This window comes from Rhinolophus sinicus, linkage group LG03, assembly GCF_036562045.2.
Source record: "Rhinolophus sinicus isolate RSC01 linkage group LG03, ASM3656204v1, whole genome shotgun sequence".
Lineage (NCBI taxonomy): Eukaryota > Metazoa > Chordata > Mammalia > Chiroptera > Rhinolophidae > Rhinolophus > Rhinolophus sinicus.
In genome coordinates, this window is record NC_133753.1 from 166,439,866 (window position 1) to 166,467,097 (window position 27,232).

General features: G+C 39.1%; 1 long non-coding RNA gene across 1 annotated transcript; it reads left to right on the forward strand.

The window, feature by feature from the left end:
- The first annotated feature begins 7,186 nt into the window (after positions 1-7,186).
- LOC141570709 (uncharacterized) lies at positions 7,187-24,530 on the forward strand. The gene is made up of 3 exons (XR_012495146.1): positions 7,187-7,369; positions 18,909-19,103; positions 19,209-24,530. It is a non-coding gene; the product is annotated as an uncharacterized LOC141570709 (long non-coding RNA).
- The last annotated feature ends 2,702 nt before the right edge of the window (positions 24,531-27,232 follow it).

Genomic DNA, 27,232 nt, shown 5'->3' on the forward strand with positions numbered 1-27,232 from the left:
TATCTTCCTTTCTTTACAAAACAGATTTTCTCTATCCTCATCTGGCTCCATCTCTGCTCCCTGAGGCAAGCTCTATTCCCTGGGTGCTGGTTAGAAAGGTCAGCTACCGTGTTGTCAGGCTTAGCTTGTGCCCACTGTTCCTGCTCTGCTCAAGTTCTTGTGGGAGTTTCCATGGGACCCTGAATATGAATTATCACTTTTAAAGGAAATAGTTCAGGCTTTGTGATTTAAAGCAACTTCACTCACGCACCATATACCCTGTTTCCCCGAAAATAAGACCTAGCTGGACAGTCAGCTCTAATGCGTCTTTTGGAGCAAAAATTAATATAAGACCAGGTATTATATTGTACTGTACTGTACTATACTATATAATATTATACCCAGTCTTATAGTAAAATAAGACCAGGTCTTATATTAAATTTTGCTCCAAAAGACGCATTAGAGCTGATTGACGAGCTAAGTCTTATTTTCGGGGAAACACGGTATATGTGGTAAGGTCACCAGTACCCTGTTTGGAGAGTAAGGAAAGGGACTTCTCCATTAGTGCCTTGCTTGACTTAGCCTGGTTTATGACCCAGTCTGACTCCCCCTGCCCTGCCCTACCCCTCCGCCCCCGCCCCCCCCACACACACACAATGCTCTAGTAGATATTTCTGTAACTATGGACCAACTTGGGAACAGCCATCAGATTGCACTTTAAAAAACGATCTGCAAACTACCAAAAAATAATGAATTCCTTTTTTGTTCACAAATCTCTCCCACTTATTCTAATGTTCTCAAAATATTCTACACAGACATTTCAGCCTAGTTTTTCCTAGCAGCAACATTCCAACCATGGAGGTGAGTTTACAACGTTGTCCCTGGAGAGGAGAGCCTGGCTCACACGCATGGGGACAGGGTACACTCTGACAAACGAAAATAAATCTTGAATAAGCATCATGTTCCCTGGTCTCAGTTCCCTGTTTCCTCATGGGGTATGGTGAGGTGGGGGAGCTGGTCGATTCAAAAAAGGCTGAGATCACTCACATCACAGGCAACCCTTCCTGTAGGTGTGAAATCCAGCCTAGAATGCCACAACCTTTGCTGACAAGTGATTCATTGAGACAAAGGCTGGAGCTCCAGCATCAAACAGATGTCAGACAAAAGACCAAACGCCTATAAATAATTGCTTTGCAAGCAATGGAATGACTGGAAGACCGGGCCTAATGATGCACTCCGTGTCTGGACAAGCTTACTGAAGATGTAGGTAATGGGGAGGCTGCCTGGGAGCTGTTTGTAAATGGAGTCTGTGAAGAAGGCAGTTTCTGGAGAGAAGGGAAACTACAGTTCTCACCTGAGAGGCTCATGTCAAGAAGAATGATTCCTGGCTGGTTTGTGTATAATGTATGTAAAGGACAATCAGGAAAATGCATGTCAACAGTACCCTGAAGGCCAGACTAGTATGATGTGATATTAAATCATTAGACATATAAGTATCAGAGTAAATTAAAAATTAGAAGATCTTGTTGGAACGGAAACTACTCACCAAAAGGCAGAGACAGGAATGCAAACAGTAGGTCTGGCTGTCATTCTCTATAATCTGGAGCAAGTCAGATTTGGCTCTGGACCTTCTCCAGTTGTTTTACAACTTTCTAGACATGGGGTGTATCAACCCCACACTTTTATTAAGCAGCTTTGACAGGATTTTTCAAATGACAGCTGGGCAAGACTCAACTTACCATTGTTCTTTCCATTGGTTTTTAATCTCACAACTGGAACCTTTTGGTTTTAATTTTAGAGCTTTAATTTATTCATTCTTTCAGTATGTTTTTGTTGAACACCTACTGTGTTCCAGGCATTATGTTAGATGCTTGGGACACAGCAGTAAACAGCACAGACTTTGTTCCTACCTTTGTAGGACTTTAATTCCTGTAGCATTTGGTTAAGTTGGATTATTTCTGTGACCCTAGAGAATTTTTTTTATTTGGGGGAACATTCTGTTATGTTAAAACTGTAATTTAATTTGACCCACTAGATTTTTTAGTATTTTCTTTGGTCCTCATTCCTGATTTAATTTAATCATTTAAAATTTAAAATTGTCTTTGAATGCTGTTTAGTTTCTTTTGAGATCATTAATAAAAGTAGAAATCTAAACAAACACGTACAACGGAAAAGACTTTGCCTCTTTTTAGCATTTTTCTAAATAGAACTCTGTAAAGCTCACACCTTTTATTCTGCTGTTTAACTGCTGCAAAAATGAAGCATGTGTCTAGCACACAAAAGTGATTTCTGAGTGCCAAAACCAAACCCTGTCAGTCACCTCCTGTTCTTTTTATCTTCTCGGTATTCAGAGGGCTTTTTACCTCCTTCTCTAGAACAGCTTGGTCTCATCCTTCTGTCTGTGGATCTGACAGATGATCGATATTTGAAAGGTTGAATGTTGAATCACCAAGACCCAAATTCTTACTCAGTGGCAATCTTCTCTGATTTATCTGACCTAACAGTAAAGGCTGCTGTGTAAAACAGCAAGCCACAATTTACATGCCCAGACAGAGGCAGTAACCTGTAAGCTATATAACCCCCTGGACTTTTTACCTAGTCAGTGGCAGGGTGTTTCCACTGGATTTCAGGAGGTTGCTTTGATTTCCTCATTAAGTATTAGGAACTTGGAGAGACCTCTTTAAACCCATCATTTATTCCAAGATGGTACTTGAGCAAAGTTGGTCCTTTCACAGGAGCTAATACATTTTGGATGTAGAATGCTTTTGAAAACCTGTACCAACACCATTCTCATTTCCTTGAAGACCTAGAGTCCATACTATTTTTCCCTCACCAGTCCCAAGCCCTGTAATCGATGTGCCTCTCAGAGAAGCATAACATATCCCCCTTCAGTTTACTGACTTGGGTATCCAGGCAGGATCAAAAAAATAAACTGAAAGAAAAACTTCTCTATTTCCATTCAGTTTGTGAATTTCAAGTCATCCCAAACCTTTAGGGAAAAGAAGCAGGATCCAATGAAGTCACAGAGTACCAAAGATTAATTAAAATGTATGGTTTATAATCCGAGGTCCTGCCCCTAGTGAAACAATGGATCCGAGCAGTGGTCTTCCGTGTCTGCTCACATCACAAAGAAGGAAACAACCAAGAATTGCATACTGCCTGAGAGAATACAATACCACCTAGGAAGTATTCTTGACAAAAAAAAAAAATTTGAACCTGCATCTAATCAAGCCTTTAGACCAAACAATTTGCAGAAAATACAAGACCAGAGAAGCATTTTCAATCACACCCAGTGATGTGATAACTAACATCCAGACTATTGGAAAGTTGACTGAACAGATGAGTTGGTTTCTTAAATAAATGGTCAGGAAGAAAAAAGAAATAGGGGGAGGAAACCTATAAATAGGAGAATCTTAAGCGCTCTATCAAACAGTTGCATGGTATGGATTTTATCTGAATCCTGGCTCAAACTACCAAAATGTAAAAATAAAATTTGAGACATTGGAGAAATGTAAACACTTACTGAATATTTCACAAACTATGGAAGCATTGATTACCAGGATATTCTAGGTGTGACAATAGAATTGTGGTTGTGTATTTTCTTATCTATTAGTGACACATACTGAGATATTTATGGATGGAATATAATGGTGCTTAAGATTTATTTCAAAATAATCTATTAGGTAGAGAGAGAAAGAGAAGAAGGTGAGGATTGAAACAAGACTGGCCATGGGTGACAACTTGTTGAAGTCAATGATGGAGACACAGAGGTTCATGACAGTGTTTGCCTCTGAATGTCTAACTAAACTTTTCCCCAAGAAAAAGATTATCGAAAGAAAGAAGGCAAAGAGAAAGTCAAGACAGTGAAAAACCAAGCCACAGGATAGAAGACATTTGCAACACAAAACCAAGTCTGTTGCCAGAACAGATTCAGAACTACTCAAGTCAAGGGGGGAGAAAGCAATCAACTTAATGGAAAAATTAGCAAGGATTTGAACAAGCAAAGGAAGAGAATATCCAAATGGCCAGAAACCTTATTAAGTGAGGTGCTATCATAAGATGGCACTATACACTCACCAGAATAGCTAAAATGAATACCAAGGAAAAGAAAATGAAAAAAAAAAAAGTTGTGTTAGTCTAGCATGTGAATCACCAGTGAAAATTTGTGTCCTGGTTCCAAGAAGGAAGTTTGTAGCATAGTGACTAATCCCACAGCTTTTGGAGTCAACCAGAACTGGCTTTACAGTTCGGCTCCACTCCCTGCTATTCACATGACACTGGACAAATCATTTAATTGTGTTTCAGTTTCTTATCCACAGCGAAGATAATAACCCTACTTCAAAGGGTTATCGTGAGGATTAAATAACATCACGCATGTAAAGTGCTTTTCATAGTGCCTGGCACGCATGAAACATTCAATAAATGGTGACGATTTTGATTCCAGTACTGTATGTTTGAAGCAATTTTCCCTTGATATTTCTTAGATACAAAACTCTTTAAGAGCTGAGATAGCACAATGTGATGTATAGATGATGTATTGCAGAATTGTACACCTGAAATCTATGTAACTTTACTAACAATTGTCACTCCAATAAATTTTAACTAAAAAAAAAGAGCTGAGGTAGGTTGGGAGGTATAAATGGTGAGCCTTTATAACCAATGAAGTTATATAATGACTACAAAAACATCAGTCTCAGAAGCCCGTCCTCATCTGGTCATGGAGATTTTCTAGACCAGGTCAACACAGCTCCAGTGACCTCCAAAGCCTCAGTTGTTTGCCATTCAACTGCCCGTTCACTTATTTATTCATTCAACAAACACTGGTTGGGGGTGGCCTGATGGCTCAGCTGGTTAGAGCACGAGCTCTCAACAACAGGGTTGCTGGTTCAATTCCCACATGAGATGGTGAGTTGCGTCCCCTACAATTAAAGATTGAAAACGGCAACTGGACTTAGAGCTGAGTTGCGCCCTCCACAACTAGATTGAAGGACAACGACTTGGAGCTGATGGGCCCTGGAGAAACACACTGTTCCCCAATATTCCCCAATAAAAATAAAAAAATAAAAAAACATTGGTTGGATGAATATTATGTGTAAGGCAATGGCTATATGTACTAGAGAAAGGTAAAACCAATTAAAAATAATTTTGATCTGGTTTTCAGAACTAAATATTTGCTATTTAAATATTTATTTCTTTAGAAGTCACTTTGTAGTGCCTTCTATGTCATCATTCGCTTGTAAATCACAGAAAGGCAGTACTTATGTCTTTTGTTGCCTTTTTAAATCTTTACAGCACTTAGTACAGGAAGTTTCATGAATATTGCTGACTGGCTGACAACTTCAAGTTTGAGACAAGGACTTTAAGTCTAATATAATTTTTTCCATAGGGATTGCATAAAGCCGAGTTTTTTCATCAATGACTCTAAAAGTGATTCATATTCTTGTGAAAAATGCAAAGATTATATAAAGGAGAAAATAGAAAATGGTAATCCTAAAAAAGAATCACATTAATGTTGTGATATGTATCCTTTTAATCTCTTTTCTATGCACAGATAATTTTATAACATTGGGCTCATACTATGCCTATTAGTATGTTTTGGAACATGCTTTTTATTTACTGATATATTCGGAGCATTTTGCCATGTTGTTCATGTTTTTCCCTAAAACATGGTTTTTAATGGCTACTTAGCACTTAACAAATTATTTATCTAATTCATTCCTTGTTATTAGGTATGTGGATTTCTGTTTAAATGTCTTTCTAGAAGAATATGTGTGCACGTTTCTTGATGATTCCCATAGAATAAATACTTACAAGTGAAATTACGGGTTTTGAAGTAGAATTACAGGGTCAAAGCCATAAACACTTTTAAGGTTTTTAAAACGTATTCTCAAATTGCCCTCCCAAGCTGTATCCACAATTCCCTCCAGTGAGTAGATGCTGGTTCCTATTTCTCTATTATCTTGCGAAATTGGGCTTTTGAATTATTTTACTCCACCCTGATTTAATAGGTAGAAAGTGAAATCTTTTGAATTGTTTTTGTGATAACTTACTTCAAACGAACAAATAAAACATAGCTTTCATAACTTTCTGAGGGAGTGAAAGAAGTGACTACTATTTAATTCTGTATGCTAAATTGTTTAACTCAAACACTTCCCTACCACATATTACATGGTGTGGACCACAGGGTAGACATTCAATATATATTATACATGTTTTTGTGGGGTGGAAAGATTTATAAATAAACACCATGCACTTAGGATGAGTCCATTGTATATAAAGTGACTGTGGAAGGAGGGGAAGGAAGGAAAAATACAGGCACAAAGGAGGCAAGGTTCATACATGTTAGTCTCCTGCCCAAAAGGAAAGAATGAAAACACAAATAGAAAGGTAGGTTGAGGTCAGATTGTGGAAAGCCCTGAATGCCAGGACAAAGAACTTGGAGAAAATCTAGTGGTCAATGGAGAACCAATGAATGTTTTTAAGAAGAGTAGCATAATCAAAACCGTTATTTAGGAAGAATAACCTGGGGAGAGGGTGGGTTGGAAGAGGGAAGCCCTAGGATGGTTGCAGGTATCTTTGCAGAAGAATAAATGAGATAAAATGAAAGGCGTGGCAGGAAAACATTTGTCATTGGGAACAATGAAATTATTGAGACCAAACTGAAGGCCTTGGGTAATGGAGAGAAAACTTGAGAACCAGCCTCCCTCCCTTTCTTACCTGCCCCATTAACCAGAACAATGCAGACAGGATTGGACTGCCTCCACAGGTGGAGTGGGTGAATTCCACGATGCCAGGTAGATGAGTAGAGGTTCTGCAGGGTGCTGCTGCCATCCACCCATGCAAGAGGTCCAAAGGTCCAAGGAGCCCCACAGGCTACCCAGAAAGTGTCTTGTTGAACACACTCAAGTTGCCTCAGATAATGGAGTTTAATTATAGGCCAAAGCATAAACCCACCAACAAATAAGGTAGGCATTTCTGAGGCTGCATAGCTGGGCTGTTGGAGTAACTGGAACAGTATTTTTCATGACGTAGTAGTGCTTTACATTGTCCAATGGCATCTAGGTGACAAAAACTCTACTAACCATCCCCTGGGTCAGGTGCAGCTTCACAGGTGTGCAGCTGGTACGTAGACCTGGTGTCTCGCCCTCAGAAGAATCCTGTGTTTGGTTTAATGCTCTGCTGACACCTTCCTGAAATTCTTAATAATTGTGTCTTTGAACTTGTGTTTTGTAAGTGAAGTTCAATGGGATGATGGAGGCTGCCTGCGAGCAGAGGAGATGCCACAGGATGCGTGTGTTTGCCTACCTGTTCATATGTAGTGTTCCCAACGTCCCATTAGCACAGAAGCCCAGTGGACCCAGGATGAATGTGATCTCAAACCAAGTACAAGGTAAGCATCTTAAGTCTATGATGGGGTACAAGAGAGTGCTGACATTCCTCAGAGGCCATGCTTTCCATTTAAACCTGAACTTGCTTCAAATACAGACAGAAGGCAAATGGCATTCTAACGAATAGCAGCAATCAAGGAACCTGCAAAGGGGGAAAAATAATTTCCCTCTACCCTTCTAGGTTCTTGGCTGAGGCCCACCTGTAATAAAAGACAGGAGAAAAACAAACAATTTAATAACATGTGTACCTCCTGTATACATGGGAGATGCCCAGGAAAACTGAGTAACTCCCCAAAATGGCCCAAGCTACCATCTTATATACCATCTCCAGATAAAGACAAAAGAAGATGTTGAGGGATGAGGGAAGTCAGATATGGCAGGTTATCAGGCAAAGCACAGTAAACAAGAGTAAGGTTGTGCAGGTTTAGGTCAGTTGCCTTCTCTATTGATGAGTTTCTAGAGATTTAGTCATCCTCCTCTTCCTGGTACAGAGAGGGAGATATCCTTACAAATGAAGATTTTCTTTATAAATCTAAATTTCCCTTACAAAAGGGTATATTCTACACAGGAGCTTCTCCTGTGTCTGCTGTTGCTTAAAAACAACGAGCCTAAAACAATCCTTATACTAAAGATATATTTTGCAGTGGTAAATTCTGCTCCCCTTCAAAACCTACCATATCCTTTTCTTTCCTATATTAGCTAACCACTTACACTGAAAATAATGACAAAGATGGAAGGGGTACATAAGTAAACCCATAATTTCAGTTCTTTTTCAGTCCTTCCTTATTCATCAGCAATCAAAGGTAGAGAACTGGTGGAATGTGTGTGTTTCAAGACATGAAATAAAAACAGATGAGTTCATTTTGTGCAAAACACAAAAGCATTACACAAGCTGTGAAATACAAATTGTCTAATATCAATGATTCCGCATATGAGTTAAAACTGGCATTTAAAGGGGCATTGCACAATATAAAGATGAATGGTAAAATTTATGTAACTTTTTGTTGACTTAGAATGGCATTAAATAGCCAATGCAAATCATCATGGCCAGTCAACATCAAGACCTTCGAGGAAAGGAAAAGGCTTTATATTAATGGCATTTTTTCCCCAGCTATTTGAACAAGCAGCCCCATTTTGCACAGGGCCCTCCAAGTGATATAGCCAGCCCTGCCTTTAATACATACACAGGTGGGTTCTGAAGTTAACTAGGTTTGAATTCCAGCATTAACACTTGCTGACTATGGCAAGTTGTTAACCTTTCCAAGGCTCAGTTTCCTCATCTGTAAAATGAGAATATTAACAATTGATATCAAATAACCATCGGGTCTTTATAAGGATTAAATGAAATGCTATAAATAAAAAACTTAGCACCTTGCCTGTCACATAGCAGGTGCTTAATAAATGTTAGCTTATATAATCACTATAATTATTAGCTCTTACAGAGGATATTGTTAGTCACTGCCATCATTCACTCTGGTGTTCCACCACATGGTGATGCTGACACAGCGTTGCTGTGTGTGCTTTACGCCACCTGCCTCCACTTAGCTGACTTCCTCTTTCTGTGGCACATGCAGACTCCTCCAGGGAAGTTATACCAGGCATTCTCTAGTGTGGGGTACTCCTGGGAGGCTGATTGCTCATGAGTCACTGCCATTTTATGGATGGCTGAGTCCAGATTGGGCAAGTATCCATAGACCTATTAACTATGGCCAGGATAGCAGGGTTACGTGTTACAAAGCATAAGAAACTGCTAGAAGGAGGCCATCCGGTACAATAATCCCTTTGATGCTTCCCAGGTGGGGGCAATGTAGTGAGTAGGCACCTTGCATTGTTCATCCAGGACAAAGTCTGGCTGCCCTCTAAGGTGGTCTTTGAAACGTTTGGGGGGGAAAAAAGCTTTTTTTGATAATTTGGTTTTCTCCACTAGGGATCAGAAAGATGCAAATGTACATTTCCTTTGACAGAACACAACTGCAAAATCATAATCCTACCTTTTGAATCCACAGAAAAATAATTGGATCCTGATTGTAACCCTGATGTTGACATGACACTCTTTGCATTGAGAACATTATTCCAGCAGGTAGCCAATAGGGCTTGGAAAGATGTGGTCTGTAGACATGCATAAAAATAACCTGAGTAGTCCCACAAATGCAGGTTACTGGGCCATGCTCCTAGATCTACTAAATCAGAGTATCTATGAGTGGGAGGCCCGGGAATCTGTATTTTAACAGGCTGCCTGGGTGATTCTAACCATCAGCCTTGTAGTGTTTGTGGGCAGCAGAGGGCAGAAGGTGAGCGATTATGGTGAATTAGCATTAAGGAAATTTGTCCAGAGTCTGTTAAATTCAACCTCCATCAGCCATGTTCTTCCTGAAGTCATGGCTGGCCACTGCTCTGGGATGTGAGCATCCAGGTCCTCTGTAGTCTGGGATGCTGAGTGCCAAGTATCTGTATCATCCCTGTTGAGATATAAAGGGACCTTCTGGAAATGGAATGAGGCTCTAGATCTGAGAAAGGGGACAGGGCTGTGCTGAGGACTCTGAAGAAAACCATTTGAAGATTTGAGTGAGAAAGTTTTGGTATGTTCTAGGCTAGCAGGCGTCCAACTACATACACCTTTCCGTGGGCTGCAGGAAGACGTTCCAGTGGATACAAGGCTGGATAGTTTTACGGAAACCAATTTCTAGGTCTTCAACTTACATAGGTATTTGTTCCTAAAATTGGTCTGCCTGGGATTGGGTCTGCATTCCACTGCTTCCCCTTTCCCTGCTTTTCATAATCCCCCTTCTTCCGCTTTGGAAAAGAAAGACCTCATCATCCTGTAGAGTTGGTTAGGCATCCAGTGACTCAAGAGTTTAAAAATGGCCAGTGCTAGAGAAGGAAAAGCAACTGACACAATGACTTCGCTGAAAAGAAGTCAGTGCTTTAATCAAATGTCACTATGCACTGCAAACTTGTCTCAGAGGATCCCTGGTAACTTGCCTTTCTGCACTTACTCTGGCCAAATGATCCAAGTTATCTGAGGGTCAAATAAAAGCAAAAGACAAAGGATCAGAACTTTGAAATGCATTCCCTTTCGGATGCATCCATGACCCCACCTCCCTGCAGTATGTAGACACTGGTCATCCTTAGCAGGGGTCAGGGCTGCTACCCCCCTTCAATACAGTATCTACTGTAGGGGGCTGGAAAAGTCATCAAAAGCATTAAAGGTATTAGGGGTGTTTACTCCACATTCCTGTCGATTTGCTGCCCAATTAACATGATTTGCAGCTGAGAAAATAATACTCTCCTCCGTCAGAGATAAATTGGGTCCCCGAACTGTGAAACAAAGGGGAGAGAGCCAATGATGTTTATAGAAGTTATTGCAAGCAAATGCACTTCAAAAGAACTGCGGTGACAGATTCTGTTTCACAGGGCCCTCCCGATTCTTCTCAGCCACCCAAGACCCCTCCTCAGGCTCTGTTGGGTGTTTTCACCACTGGCCCTCTGTTGTAAGATATAATGCACTGTGTAGAATTGGTCTAGTCTAGAGTCTAGACCTGCACTGTCCAATACAGTAGCCACTGAGCACTTGAAAAGTGGCTAGTCCAGACTGAGGTATGCTATAAGTATACACACCAAATTTCAAAGACTTAGTACCAAAAAAAAAAAAAAGGTAAATTATCGTGTTAATAATTTTTTTATTGAAATGACAGTATTTTGTATATATGAGGTGAAATAAGATATATTATTAGAGTTCATTTCACCTGTTTCTTTTTATTTTATGTTTTTACTGTTGCTACTAGAAAATTTTACATGACATATATGCCTTGCATTTATGGTTTGCATTATGTTTCTATTAATGGTCTGTCAGTCTAGCTTGTGGGTTGAGCAGCCTTGGACAAAGGCTGATGGAGATGTGAAAGCCCAGTTCTGAATGGTAAGTAGAGCTGGAGAGATCTGGGGTTGGCAGTGACCTCCCCTTGCCAAAAAGAGGTACCTTTGTGACAGTCTCATTATATGGAGCCCAGGCTAACAGACTGTAAACCTACCTTCCTTCTGGTTCTAAGACTTACTTCACCTCAAAGGAACTTTAATATTTAAACCAAGTGGCATGTGAGATTTCAGTAGGCTGATGTATTGCTCTCCATTCAGCCATTTGAGAAATCCTACTGAGGTCTCCACGCAGCTGCTGAGTTCCGGTCGCCGCCATATCCCCGTGGAAGTCTGGCACAGCACTAATGAGCGGATGAGATTTTCCTTTTCTCACTTGTTTGATATCAAATAGGAAAGCCGTTCAAATTAAATGTTTACAGATAGTGTGAAAATTGGAAATGGGGGTTTTCGCTGAGCCAGCTAGATCCAAAGACTGCAGTTGCCTGATGTCGAGAGAACAGCGCTTCTGGCTCCCGTTGTTCGCTCCTCCACCAGCTTGTTCACTAGCTCCCACCTTTCTAGGGGTGAAGTGCTGAGTCCACCAGGCTTATTCTGCTGGGGGTTCAGCTCTGTCCTAAACCCCATCGCTTAAGAGAATTTACTGATCTAAGCCAAGAGTTTAAAGCATTTTGATTATGAGGCTGAGTCTATTTGTTTTGTTCAGAAGCTGATGCCAGACCTCGGCATGGATCCCTCAAATAACAATGACGGCATCAATAATAATAACAACAGCACATATTGATTGAACACTTACTATGTGCTGTAAATATGTGCGCTTACTTAATCTTTAGCCCTATGACATAAAGCATTTTTGTTTTGTTCTTTTCGTGTATTTGTGGGGTTTTTTTAAGTTGCCCAAGGTTACATAGTAAGGGATATACCCAGACTGCCTGACCAGAGCCCACACTTAGAACCGTTTTACTATTCTTGTGGAGAACAAATATTGAGAGCTCAACACTATCCCTCAGAAATAGCAAAATGAAGAATAAGACTTCAGTCATTCAGGGGGCCAGGAACGTGTGTGAGCGCCAATGACCCAAATGTAAATGCCTCGTATTATAATAATGCTTTCTGGATACAAAGGTCTTAGTTCTTAGTTCTTTGGGATAAATGGTCTTAGTAAGGACTTAGTTCATCTAGAGCTACCTGAGAATAGCTTCCAGACTTTATCTTAGTAGAACCTTCCTAAAATTGGAGGTAACATGGTGTGGACAAGACAACCTTTCTTCCCCTGTGAAACCCTTTCTTCGTATAAAATACTATCCTTAGACTCAATAAGAAAATAGACATACAAAGCGGATTGCTCAGACCTTCCCAAGCTCACCTTTGTACGCAGGAGCGAAGGGCACTACACACAGCCTGCTGGGCAGAGCGATGTGAAACTACTGGTGAACTGGGTTAGGTGATCCGATCTGAATCCTAGTTCTGCCCCTTTCCGCTCCTGTACTGAGCCTCCGTACAATCATTGCTCCCATCAGGTAGCCATGCTTCCCCACAGTTTTCTAGAAAAGAAAGCGGCTCATACTGAGCTGTCCTAAAAAGAATCTTAGTGTGTGCAAAAGGGAAGGTCTTGCTTTACTGGACTTCTCACCACACCTCCCTTTCTTGAACTGGTGTGAAACCCAGGCCCTAACTGGAGCGTTCACCTCTGAAAATGGCCTTATCAATGAATTCCCAGCGGGGCAGGGGGAGGTAGACCATGGCAAAGGTTCTCCAAATGACTCTTTCCTTAAGGGAGACACAGAACAGCAGGAAGAAAATGGGGAACTCAGAGGTTGAGCAAGGATCTAAGAGATTTAAGGGGGACCTGTACAAGAGCCCAATGCACTATGGAGGTACAGCCTAAAGCTGTAGCAAGGCAAAGGAATGTTTTTGCCACACTTCCCTGCCACATACCTCCTTTTCCTCAAATTCTCCATAAGGCTATATAAACAAGGAAATGCTATGAACTTTGGTGTTCCATGGAGAAAAGATAAATTTTTTAGAAATTATTTCATTAGAAAGCATCTATGGACAGATGGTGAGTGAGAACAACATTTGAGAAGGCTTTAGAATGATAGAGAATCTTCTGCTTAGTGGAGGAGCTTATGGAAGAGAATGACTAGAATGACCCCAGGGTTATCTTTGTACTTCCATTGTCCCTGTACCAGCTCATATCTCCTGCCAAATTAGAACAAGAAGGGTTCGCTATGAAGTATCTTCCATGTGGCACTATGTTCAAGGCTGTCAAAGCTACAAAAATAAACAAATAAATCACATTTTCAGACATAGCTCTGGATTTGAGGAGCTTGTTGGGAATTGTGACATAGGAAACTGAACCCACCCAGGGCACTCAGAAAAGTTACTGATCAATCTAAGGGTAGCTGTGCTGTCCTTCAGACAGTGCATATGCTCCATTCTTCAGAGTGTTTTCAGACTCTGTGGTAAACAGAGAGTCGTGTAGTATGTGTTAGGGGCACCAAAAGCATCTGTCCTTTCAGGGTGCACACACTGAGCCCTTCATGTATTCCCCTAGTTTCCCCTGGACTGGTCACCCTTTTTATGGGTCTCATTAACCCTTCTGTGCCTGTCATAGCTGACATTTCAAAGAATTGCTGTTGCTGTACTGTATATCTTTCTGTACATATTTTCAGTAACTTCCCTAAAACTTGAAGCTTTAACTTTCAAAGAACTTACTCGGCTTGGTGCAAATAGGGGGAGAAAAACTCTTAGCCTATTGTCAATATGCGGTGCTGAAAGCATTCCCCAACACTTGTCAGCTCTGCAGCTCACTTAACTTTTCCAGATGTGGTTGGATGGGCTTCAGTTAGTGACATTGCAGATGGATGGCTACAGCCCACTGTAGGCGGATGAACATGTAGACCTTTGATGTGATGGGGCGACTCTTCTCATCTATTAGCCAGAAGGTAAAGCTATTTACTTCTGTTGAGTCCTCAGTTCATTCCCACCTCAAGGAGACCGTATAATTACTACACATCAGCACTCAGAACGGGGGTCTGGGACTCGCATCCCTACCCACTGAGCAGGTAGCCAGTAACCCCAGTGGAGTCAAACTGAAACTAACACCAAGGAGAGCTGAGGGCAGTTTTTTCATGAGGCATACTCTTCATACATATAGGAAAATGGTTCCAGTTGACCTGTTTAATCAAACTTCCATCCCAAGCACACAGCAAGGTACCTATATCCCTTACAGTCCAATATAGTTCATCCTCCCATATCTGCATATAGAAATTTCAGAATATTATAGCGCTCATACTCCAGGGAGGTAAAATGATGATTGGAAATACAAAGAAAAGAAAGAGCTCTTAACCTTCCATCTTCCTGGCAGAAAGAGGTAAAAGAAAATGGTTTTCTGGTTTTCTTCTTCAGCAGGATGGTCTGGACACGGGCATCACGGTAGCATGGGTTTAAAATATGCTCTGTTATTAAGGAGTTAGGCAAGTTATTGAACCTTGAGGAAACTTGGTTTCCTCATTGGGAAAATTAGGGTAATATTCACCTTGCAGAGATATGGTGAGAGCAAAGACTGCACATGTAAAGCCACAGCAAAACACTTACCACATAATAGGTCTGCAGTATTTAGAGCCATTTGTAACACTATAATGGAAATTATTTTTTTCTTCATTCAGTGCACAGTACCTGAGGCAGTAATGAATGAGTCTATAGGAGCCTGGATGTTTACAAGCTACGTTTGGAGGCTGATACAAGGCCCCTAATACAGACTTTAATAGGTTTAATGGCCAACTTATTTGAGGTGGGTTATCTTGTCCCAACCCTTTTCTCAGACTGACACTAAATTAAAATTTATATTTATAAGCAATTGATTATAGAAGATCAATTGTTGAAAATAATTTTGTACCTTATTAAAAGATTCATTATTGAGGTTTTTAAAGTGACAAGCCCCTCCCTCAAGTGCATTATAATTTTAATATTATTTTATTTAGAGAAAGTCAGGGCCCATACAGTTCTTAGGACACACCTGTCATCTTTAAAAGCTATGATGGGTATGGTGACATTCATAAAGATCTAAGGGATCAAAGTGGGGAAACAGTTTCAGTGACATGTTGGAGTACATTTTTTTTTTATCCTTGTGTTTCTCTACAGAGGAGTGAATTGGTTTATAGATAATATAGGTCCTCCCTGTTCAACATTTTGTATTTAATGTGGCAGTACAGCAGTGTGACTCTCAGCTCCTTCAACTATGTAACAGTTAAACTTCTCTCTTCTCTGTTAAATCGTAGAATCACCAAATATAGAATTGGAAGGGAATAGAGAACTCTAGCCTAACATCCTCATTTTATAAATTAGAAAACTGACAGTGGGGGATTGTGTTTTTTTGTTCAATATTATTTGTTTCCTCCTACCCTCATCCTGCCTCATCGCCTATGGGCATGGCTATGTGAGCTGCATTGTCTGGTGGAGTTTTGGATGGAAATGGTGTTTGCTTCAGAGCAGAAATGATCAATGCAATTGCATTGCTTGGCTGAGGTCCTCTTTTCAGTCCTCCACCATGAGAAGAGTATATCCCGGATGCACCTTTAGTCTTGGTTTTGGCGTGAAACTGAGCTGCAGCCAATTCCCATCCCTTATATAGCATGAGCAAGAAATAAATGTATTTCTAAATCCCTGAAATATTAGCGTTGCTCATTTTATAGCACAGACTAGTGAGAGCTGACTGATACAATGGCCCAGGAAGTTGAAGTGATTCACCGAAAGTAGACACTTTGTTGTACAGCCTGATTAGAAGTTTTCTAGTATACCTCATGTTACCAGGTGTATCCGCAGAACCTGGAAGTATTTGGCACAAGGTAAGTACTTAATCAATATTTGTTCATATGAATGAATCCATGAAGGAAGGAAGGAACTAGAAACTGAAAGTTCTGTTGAGCTGCTTCACTATGTGGAAGAATGTTTTGGAGTGCCAACGGTGGGTCTGGCGTGTATTCAGTGCTTAAGAAGCATTACCTTTAGTTATTATGTAATCCTGTAAGGTATTTGTAATCATATTAACAAACAAGGAAACTGAGGTTCAGAGAGATTAAGTAACTTGCCCAGTCATAGAACTAGTGACAGAAACAGAAGCAACTCTAGTCATTCTGCTCCAATGGGTGCTTTCGACTACTTCACAATTTCTTTGTTGAAGATAGAAATTACAGTTTGGCTCATTTACAGACAATTGAAATATGCAGCTCGTGGCAAATCGGGATCCCTCCAGAGGGGTAAGTTGGCAGAGCTTCTCATGCAATGCGTGGCAGCCATTGGCCTCACTGGAGCAGGGCACAGTTGGGCCTGAAATGCTGGTTCCCTCAGTCTTCAGTTTTCCCCCATATGCCATGCAAATATTATTGTTTTCTATATGTGCCATGACATGAAAAAGTTAGGGAAGCCCAAATGAGAATCAGTGGTTCCAGATCAATCTAGCTATGTTGTGGGTGCAGCTTTTAGAAAACTTTGTAAGCCAAATTTCTAATGGGCCCTGCTTTACTATTTTGTCATCCACATTTTACATTGTTTTGAATCTCTCTCTGTCTTTTTTTAAATTGGAGTTGTCTGTGAATCATCTTAAATCCTTTGTGGAATGAGTCAAAGCATAGATGGATAGATGGATGGGTTAACTAACAAGGTCAAAAGCAATTGGGACAAATTTTGATTGTGATTAAAATTAGCTCACTTAGGTAGAAGCAACCCACATGTCCACTGACAGATAAATGGATACACAGAATGCAGTATATACACACAATCGGATGTTATTAGTATTAAAAATGAAGGACATCTTGTCACCTGCTACAACATGGATGAAACTTGAGGACATTATGGCAAGTGAAAGAAGCCGGTCACACAAAAAAGGCAAATGCTGCATGTTTTCTGCTTATATGCAGTATCTAGAGTAATTATGGTGGTTGCCAGAGGCTGGTGGGGAATTATTGTTTAATGGGTACAAAATTTCAGTTTGGGCAGATGCAAAAGTTCTAGAGGTTGGTTGCACAACAACATGAGTATACTTACCACTACTAAACTATACGCTTAAAAATAGTTAAGATGGTACATTTTATGTTACATGTACTTCACCACAATTGTTTTATTTTTAAAAAGAGTGTACAGTAAAAGAGAGCTTACTTACTCTGAACAGAGGCTGTGGTTATACTGTGCCTGGTGTGATGACGCTATGATTTTGGAAGTGTAGGAGTATATACTCTCTGACTGCTAAATTGCTTCTTATACTGAGTGACAAAATCTTGGTTTTCCTGTATTATGTCGTCTGACCAGGGCTGGTTACATAATTTATGGAGCTCAGGGCAAAATGAAAATGCAGGGTCCCTTCTTCAAAAAGTAGTGCAGTTATCGGTCCTAAAATATGAAGGTTTTCTTTTCTTCCGTGGACTCTCAATTTGCCATGGTGTTTTTTTATTTGCTGTTTACTGTTGTTCTAAGTAAAGACAAATTAAAATTTATTAGCATTCATTTTGATTTTGTGCAGTGCTGGAATATTTCATTTAAACTTTGCTCCTGTTTTAAATGCACACATTAGAGCATTTAAGTTGTATGTTGAATTACCAAAATTACAGTTCATATTTTATAGCTCGCACATGCATTCATATTTCATTCTCACCAAGAGAGTGGAAACTGCGTGAAACTAACTCATCTATTTTTTTATTTCACTTTTTGATATGCACACATTCTATCAACACTCTCTACCTTTGACTCACTGATGAATAAAGGACTTTGAAAGACTTTTAAAGAAGGACATTGATGAGTAGAGAAGGAAACAAGACTATGAGTTGCCCCACCTTTCTCTTTCCTTTTATGGCAACATTTTCAGCATAAATGATTGGCTAATACAAGGGAGTAATATGGTAATAAAGGATATGATAGGGTTCCTTGGTTGTTCATGTTTCTTAGAATGTCATTGCCTTCTTTCTGTGTTCTAACCAAGTTTGAACAGAAAGCATGGCTTCTAGGTGTTGTTAGTGCTTTTGTTTACTCAGTTACCTCTGTTCATAGGTAACACTTGCCTTGTATTCGATTTGTGTCTCACTGAACTCCCATGCGTTGTGGGTCTACTGGAATTCTGTGCTCTTGAATGTTCTATGCATACGGGGAGGCAAGGGTGGCAAGGAACAATGGACAAAGAAAGATATTGCATATTTGTCCTCTGCTCATGCATACGGTCCATTGTCCACTGGATTTCACTTATGAAACAAAAGTTCAAAGATAAAATTTAAAGAATTTCAAGACAGTGATGGAGCATAAACCAAGTGCAGGACCCTTCAGACTGGATTCGTCCAGTCCATCTAAGCGAAGCTATTGCTGAAAAGATTGCTAGCACCAAGCCTTTGTCAGTACCACTCCCTCTGACAATAATTCAGTCTCTGTTGAAATCCAGTCCATTCCTCAAAGCCAGATTCTCTTCCACAAACAGTCCTTAACCACACCTGCCCACAGTAATGTCATCTTAACTACTTGAAGTTGGCTGAATAATGGGCACCCAAAGATATCATGTCCTACTCCCAGGAACGTGTAAATATTACCTCACAAGGAAAAAGGATCTTTGCAGATGTAATTAGGTGTGGGATCTTGACGTGGGATTATCCAGGTGGGCCCTAAATCCATTAAGTGTCTTTACAGGGAGAGTTTACACACAGAAGAAGAAGAAAAGGTGATATGAAGACGAAGGCAGAGACTGGAGTGATGCAGCACCAACAACTGAGGCGGCATGGAACAATTCTCCCCAGAGCCTCCAAAGGCCATATGGCCCTGTCCGCACCTCGATTTTGACCCAGTGAATCTGATGTTGAACTTCCGGCCTCTGGAACTGTGCGAGTATGCATTTCTATTGTTTTAAGCCATTATGTTTGTGGTAATTTCTTACAGCAGCTGTGCAAAACAACTGCAATAACTCTAACACTTGTCACTTATCCTACACAGCTTGTCGGACCCCGTATCATGTCAACCTGCTGCTGGCTGGCTACGATGACTATGACGGTCCAGCGCTCGACTACACGGACTACCTGGCAGCCTTGGCCCAGGCCCCTTTTGCAGCCCACGGCTGTGGTGCCTTCCTGACTCTCACTATCCTGGACCGATACTACACACCAACTATCTCACGTGAGAGGACAATGGGGCTTCTTAGGAAATGTCTAGAGGATTTTTTAAACATTACTTTTGTCCTCCTAAAACCACAAATCCCTCAGAGCACAAGGTCATCTCTAATTTATTGGCTTTTCTATAATACATTGCAGTTGATGCTCAAAAAACACATTTTTGGGTTAGATTTCTTTAGGTATAATTTACATATTTTAGTATTTACTCTTCTAAGTATACAGTTCAGTGAGTTTTGCAAAATGCATATAGCTGTGTAACTGCCACCACAATCAAGATCTAAAACATGGTCTTTACCTCAAAATGTTCCCTTCTGCTCCTTTATAGTTCACTTTTCCCCTATCCCTAGCTCCTGGCAACTACTAATCTAATTTCTGTCCCTCTAGATTTGCCTTTTCCAGAATGTCATCTAAACGGAATCAAACAGTATGTAGCATTTTGTGTCTAGCTTCTTTCACTTAGCAGAATGCTTGTAAGATTCATTCATATTGTTGTACGCATCAATAATTTGTTTCCACTGTGTGGATGTATACAGTTTGTTTATCCATTCACTGGCTGAGGAGCATTTGGGCATTTCCAGTCTGGAGCTATTCTAAATAAGCTGAAGTAAACATTCACGAATAGGTTTTTGCTGTAAACATTAACATACAGGCCTTTTTATGGACACATGTTTTCATTTCTCTTGGGGAGATAGATACCTAGGAATAGGATTGCTGGGTTGTATGGTAAGTGTATATTTAATTTTATGAGAAACTGCTTAACTGTTTTCCAAAATAGCTGTATCATTTTGGCATTCCAACTAACAAAGTATGAGATTTCTAGTTGCTCAGCATCCTCACCAGAACTTGGTATTATCAGTCTTTTTAATTTAATTTACCTATTCCAGCAGGTGTGTGGTGGTATCTCATTGTGGTTTAAATTTGCATTTCTCTTCCAGCAAACGTCAAGCATCTCTTATTGTGTTTATTTATCATTGGTGTGTCCTCACTGGTAAATGTCCCATTCCTACCTATTTTTTTAAACATTAAGTTTTTCTTATCATGGAGTATGTATATGTTTTTTTCCTCCCAGTCTATGGCTTTTCATTTTGTCAACAGTATGTTTTAAAAAGCAGACATTTTAAATTTTGATGAAGTCCAACGTACCAATATTTTCTTTTCTGATCCATGCTTGCTTTTACTGTTCAAAAACTCTTTGCCTAACCCAATGCCATAAGGATTTGTTCCCTATATTTTCTTCTAGCAAGTTTATAATTTTAGCCCTAACACCTAGATCTGTGATCTATTTCAAGTTAATTTTTGCAGGAAACAATTTATTATTTGATGTGTAACTATGTCACCCAGAACACAACCATCAAGAATCAAACTCAGGAGTAAAAGGACTCATTTCATAGGATGAAGACCAGGGCCCATGCCGGAAAACGTGGAATTGTTTGTTGGAGGCCCTGAATAGGAACACTTCTTTCACCACTTTTTAAAAATTTTTATTTTTATTAGCACAGCTTTGCTATTTAAAGGTTTGCATTTCAATACATTTAGAAATTCCAGATCACAGATGCTAGCTATCAAGAGCAAAATCCTCACATGGGCTGGTAGATTAAGCACACCTATCTGGATATTCTTGATTAACCTGCTAGATGTTAAGAAAACTACAAACCTATTTCATTATCTGTGAAATAGGTGTAATCAGACTTGACATAAAGTTACTTTACAGGCTTGTGTAGACTGAGTCAGAAATCTTGCAAAAGGGCCATAGGGATCCCAAATTTCATTGCGATTATTGCTAATTATACTAATTCTCAATTAAAACTGCTGCCAGAAGGCCTGCAGATGACATCCGTAATAAGGGGTGCATTGACTTGTGTGCATTGTGAGAATATTAATTGTAATTATTGCTTTGGCAGCTCCATAGGTGTTGGTTCCATTAGTGATTCATTATTTTCAAAGGATTCTGGCAATGATGAGTCGATGTTACAGACGAAAGCCTTCCTATGATGAAGTGTCATTATTTTGTGGGATTTGCAACTCTTCTCTCATGGGAGACAACCTCAAGTTGTTATGCCCTCGACACATGGCATAGTGGTTTAAGACTAGGATGGGAGAAAATGATTTCAGTTCAATGCTGGTTTTTGTTTTTGTTTTTTTTTTTCCTTTTCACCCTGGGAGCAGGTGCCTTCCCATAAATATTTTCCTGAAATGGATGTTGCCATGGGAAGTGGGTGGGTGGTCTGGATATCAGACTAAGGGCCTGGCAGTCAGGGGTCTGGATCTATCTTTGTGTCTAAAGGCCCAGGGCAATGGCAATAAATACACAAGACCAAAGGAGTGATGTGGCCCTGAGCCTGAACTCGGCAAAAAAGATAAAGAGAACTGCCTTCCAACGACTATTGTTAAACACTTAGCACTTTGTATTTGTGACATGCCTTCAACCTTTACTTACTCTTCACTGCAGCCCTATGAGTTAGGACAGGACTTCTCTGGGAGAAAACAGCCTCCTGGGAGGAGGTAATCAGGGCTTCTCTCTCTGCTGGGTCTTTTTAGCTGGTCTCTGATAACATTTTGAATTATGAGTTTTTAAGGGTCAGAGGCCCCACCTCTTTCAGTTAAGCTTTTCCCCCCCTTAACATTTTAGTATTAATAATATTCAAAAGCAGAAAAAAAGTATAATAAACCCCCACGACCTCATTTTCAACAATTATAAAGTCATGACCAATCTAATTTTATCTATACTTCATCCCACTTTCCCCTTCCCTACCGAATTATTTTAGAGCAAATCCCAGACCTAGCTTTCGATCTATAAATATTTTGATACCTATCTCTAAAGATAAGAATTTTCTTCTGAAACATAAATTATCACACCTAAAAAATTACTAGTAATTCTTTATATCCACTCAATTTCTCTAATATCGCAAATATTTTTTTCTTCAGCTTCTTTATTAGAATCAGGATTCAAATTAAATTATAATTGGTGGATGTCTCTCCTGTCTCTTTTACTCTAGGGGTTTCCTGACTGTCTTGCTTTTGTTTTTCCTTGCAATTTATTTGTTTAAGAAGCCAAATCATTTTTCTTGTAGGATTTTGATTTACAGTTTGCTGATTGCATCTTCATAGTATCTTTATAAAATAACTTCATTTATCCCTCCTATTTTCTGCAAATTGGTGGTTGGATGTAGAGATTCAGTTAGATTAGGTTTGAGTATTCATAGTGCTGTATACTTCAATCAGAAAAAAGAAAAAGCTCTTGATTGTTTCCCTTTTCATTAGAAGCCATTGATGATTATGGTCTGGAGCTAGTCATTCATTAGGAGTTGCAAAATGGTGATATTCTATCATGTATTAGCTTGCACACTTCTATAAAGAGAAAATTCCCCTCACCTACTTTTGGGTTACTCAGAAAGGAAAGGCAGAATATATACAGAAAAGGCTAAGTAAATGCTTGATTCTTTTCCTTATGTATTGATTCTCAAAATATTGAGTTAGTTCTCTAGTAGCTCTCCAAGTTATCCACTTAAATTTTTTTAAATATCAATATGATTTTATGGATTTTAAACATGTTTGTGTTATGTTATTGGAACTATTATCATTGTTGATACTCCAATAGTCCCCTAGTTGACCAGTGGTAGACCCTTGAAGGTTGCTTCTCAGTCTTTCTGACCTAACCCCTGTGTTAGTTTCCTAGGGCTGCTGTAAGAAAGTATCGCAAACTGAGTGACTTAAAACAACACAAATGTACTGCTTGTCTCATAGTAATTCTGAAGTCTAGATGTCTGAAATCAAGATGTTGTTGGCAGGATTGGTTTCTTCTGGAGGCACTGAGGGAGAGTCTGTTCCATGCCTCTCTCCTAGCTTCTAGTAGTTGGAAACAATCGTTGGTGTTCCTTGACTTGTAGAACTATCACTCCAATACCTGCCTCCGTCATTACATGGTATTCTCTCCTTGTCTGTATCTATGTCTAAATTTTTCTCTTCTTATACAGATACCAGTCATTGGATAAGGGGTCGTCCTAACCCAGTATCACCTCATTTTAACTTGATTACATCTGCAAAAATCTTATTTCCAAATAAGGTCATAATCACAGGTACCAGGGATTAGGCTTTGAATATCTCTTTTTGGGGACAAAATTCAACCCATGAAAACAACAATAGTCCTTGAGAATTTTATAGCTTTTTGGTAAGACAAAAATGTTGCAGACTCACTTTTTCACATTTCCTGTTGCAGACCCAGAATCAGCTCTCGATCTTTTAAGTTGAAAATGATATTTAGGGACCAGAATGTGAACACAAGGAGTGCTCATTTATACTGGGTTAGTCATTACTTCTGAGCCTTTTCAAAGAATAGAAATATGAAATGCTTAAATTTTGAAGATAAAATGCAATATAAATTCATAACTCTCACTTCTAATTCAAATTCAAGACTCCAAGACGTAACCCCATCAAACTATAATTTACTTATTCTTTCTTCCACAAGATAGCCCTGGTTCTCAATCACACAACACAATTACTCTTTTACTTTATTCCGTAATGCACACCTGTCAAAATAACAAAGCTAACAATACACTGAAAACAGTTTAAGATTTTTAAAATTATTCTTTTTGTCCTCAGAATATATCCCACTTGGTATGGACAATGAAATAATTTCATATTAATGTAATGGTAAATAGTTTATCTATGTGTAGTTATATCAACTTTGTGCATAGTTCAGTTCATTCATTTCCATTTATTATTTTAATTTTTGGGGTTATCTTTTTAAATTAAATTTTGTCCTTATAAAAATGTAGAATACTTTCAGAGCTTCAAACTCTAATCTACAGTGCAAAGTGTAAACATAGAAATCTAGCTTCTATACCTGTCCTCTTCACCTTGTCTCCTCCCTCTTTTAGAGGTAATTGTTTAAACATTTTTATCCTTCCATTTTCTCATCTTGATCTTGTATTCTGCAACCTTGTATTGGATTTTGTCAGATGCTTTTCTATGTCTATTGAGATGATTTTTTGTTTGTTTTTTATTCCATTCATATGGTGTATTAAATTAATTGATTTGGGGAAGTTAAACCAACCTTGCATTCCTGGGATAAATCTCACTTGATCGTGGTGTATAATTCTTTTCATGTGTTGTTGGATTGATTTGCTAGGATTTTTGTGTCTATATTGATCAGCAGTTTTCTTTTCTTATGATGTCTTTGTCTGGTTTCAGTATTAAAGAAATACTGACCTCAAAATGAGTTGGAAACTATTTCCTCCTTTTTAATTTTTTGGAAAGGTATTTCCATATTTTACTATACAAAAATACATATGTGTGCATATGTGTGTGTGTGCGTGTGTGTTCTCATTACTCTTTATAGCTTAATAGTACTGCACTGAGTGGATATAAAATGTTAATTAACCAGCTCCTTATTGATAGATATTTGAATTGTTTCCTGTCCTTTGCTATTACAACTTGTACTGCACTGAATTACCCTAGTAATATGTCTTTTCATATGACTGTGTATGTGTGGTATAATTCTCAGAAGTAAGATTAATGATTCAAAGAGTAAACACATGTGGAACTTTGCTAGATGTTGCCAAATTCTTTTCCTTAGGGGTTGGATTGTGTTTTAAAAAGAGTGACTATTTGTACACAGCTTCACTAACAAAGTAGTTTATCTGATTTTTTTTTTTTTTTTTGGCCATTTCTGGTAGATAAGAAACAGTAACTACATATAGTTCTAATTTGTGTTTAATTCATTATGAGTGAGTTTAAAAATCTTTTCATATGGTAAAATCCATTTGTGTGTCTTTCTTTATGAACTATCTATTCATATCTCCATCTTATTTATCTATAAAGTAGTTGAACTGTTTTTAGAAACTTTTGTATATTAAGGATATTGAAAATATTTGTAGTTTAAATGGCAAATAATTTTTCCCAGTTTAACATTTCTCTTTTTACTATGCTTATGCTATTTTCTTTGACCATGGAAAAGTTTTGATTTTTAATTTTTATAATCGATCCTCTAGGTTTCATTTCTGAATTAAGTACAGGCATAGGAATAATTTAGAAAGAAAGAACCCTGGTTTGAGCAGCCCAAGTCCAAGGAAATCACTGGCTGAATGCCCAGAGACCTCAACCTAATGATTCCCCTCAGAGACACTGACATCCACATTTCTTCCTTACCATTATTAATGCAATTACTACCAGATAAATCATATGTTTCTGAGTAACACTGCTGACTCTAACTTAAAATCTATTTTCCTCACAAAGCTTTTCTTGACTTAGGTAGATGAAAGCGATAATGTGGGGTTGTGGACAGGGAGGAGGATCCTGAGAGAGCAAAAACTTTGGATAAAGCTGAGGGGCCCAAAACAGTGCAAAATGTGGCTGGCAAACGTACTTCCTTCTAAAGCCACTGCCATGAGAACAGAGAGATGTTTTCTTAAACTCACATCTCTCTTCTTAGAAACTAATTACAGCTTTTATCAGGACTTCTTTTGCAGAATAAAACAAACACTTCAGGTCTTGAAAGTGTCTAGGAGACACTTTCACAGTTTTGTGGATAATGCTGCATTTCTTTTATTTTTATATACTTAAAGGCAGTAGTCATGCTAACTGTTCATTGTGTAAAGGTGATATAGAAATCTGCATTTCCCTCCCTTCACCTGTCCGGTCCTTGGCAGGTGAGCCTTGCCAAATGAAACGCACTCATTTCACATATTTGGGTTAATATGTTCACTTTTTACTTACTTTTTAAAATTTAAATTATGAAGTATTTAAAATATAATATTTTTTAAACCAAGAAAGTAACATAATAGTCACATTTACTGGAATTCCTACACAAATCCTATTTTTTAAAAAAATTTAACTTTAGACGAAGATGGCGCCAAAAGTGAAGATGGAAGACTCTGCCCCTCCCAAAGCCAAAGCCGAAGCCCAAGCCAAAGCCGAAGCCAAAATAAAGGCTTTGGAGGCAAAGAAAGCAGTCCTGAAAGGCGTCCACAGCCCCCCCCCCCAAAAAAAAAAAAAAGAGCCGCACGCCACCCACCTTCTGAAGGCCCAAGACACTGCGATTCAGAAGGCAGCCTAAATAGCCTTGGAAGAGCGCCCCCTGGAGGAACAAGCTTGACCACTATGCCATCATCAAATTTCCCCTAACTAAATCAGCCATGACAAAGAGGGAAGACAACAATACACTTGTGTTCATTGCGGATGTCAAGGCCAACAAGCACCAGCTCAAACAGGCTGTGAAGAAGCTCCATGACATTGACATCGCCAAGGTCAACACCCTGATCAGGCCTGATGGAGAGAAGAAGGCATATGTTCAACTGGCTCCTGACTATGATGCTTTGGATGTTGCCAACAAAATTGGGATCATCTAAACTGAGTCCAGCTGGCTAATTCTAAATATAAAATTTTTGTACTGTAATGAAAAAGAATTGAACTTCCAATATTAGATCTGAACAACTTTCCACAATACAGAAAGATATATAAGTCATATAAGATGTGTCTATACATATATATGTATAAATACATACTTCTTTTTCATATAGCTGTGCATAAAGTTGGAACATGAGTTGCTTTAGGCTATTGTTGCTACTTTGCTCTTGATAACTACTTCTTGTCCTGTGTCTCTTCAGAGCTTGTCCTTTTCCCTTCATTTCATTCCTTGCAATAGAGCATACATCAGACCTAATTTCTTTCTTTAACTGTCTTCAAACATGCAGTTGGTTTAGGAACAATATCAGACAGAACCCAACACCAAACGCACAGAAAATTGGTTATAATTTAAAAGTGGTCCCATTAACTTTAACATACCCTTTGCTGCTAGGTTGTGTTGAACTTCCAGGAATCTGAGATTTATCTCTATAAAAGAATTCAGAC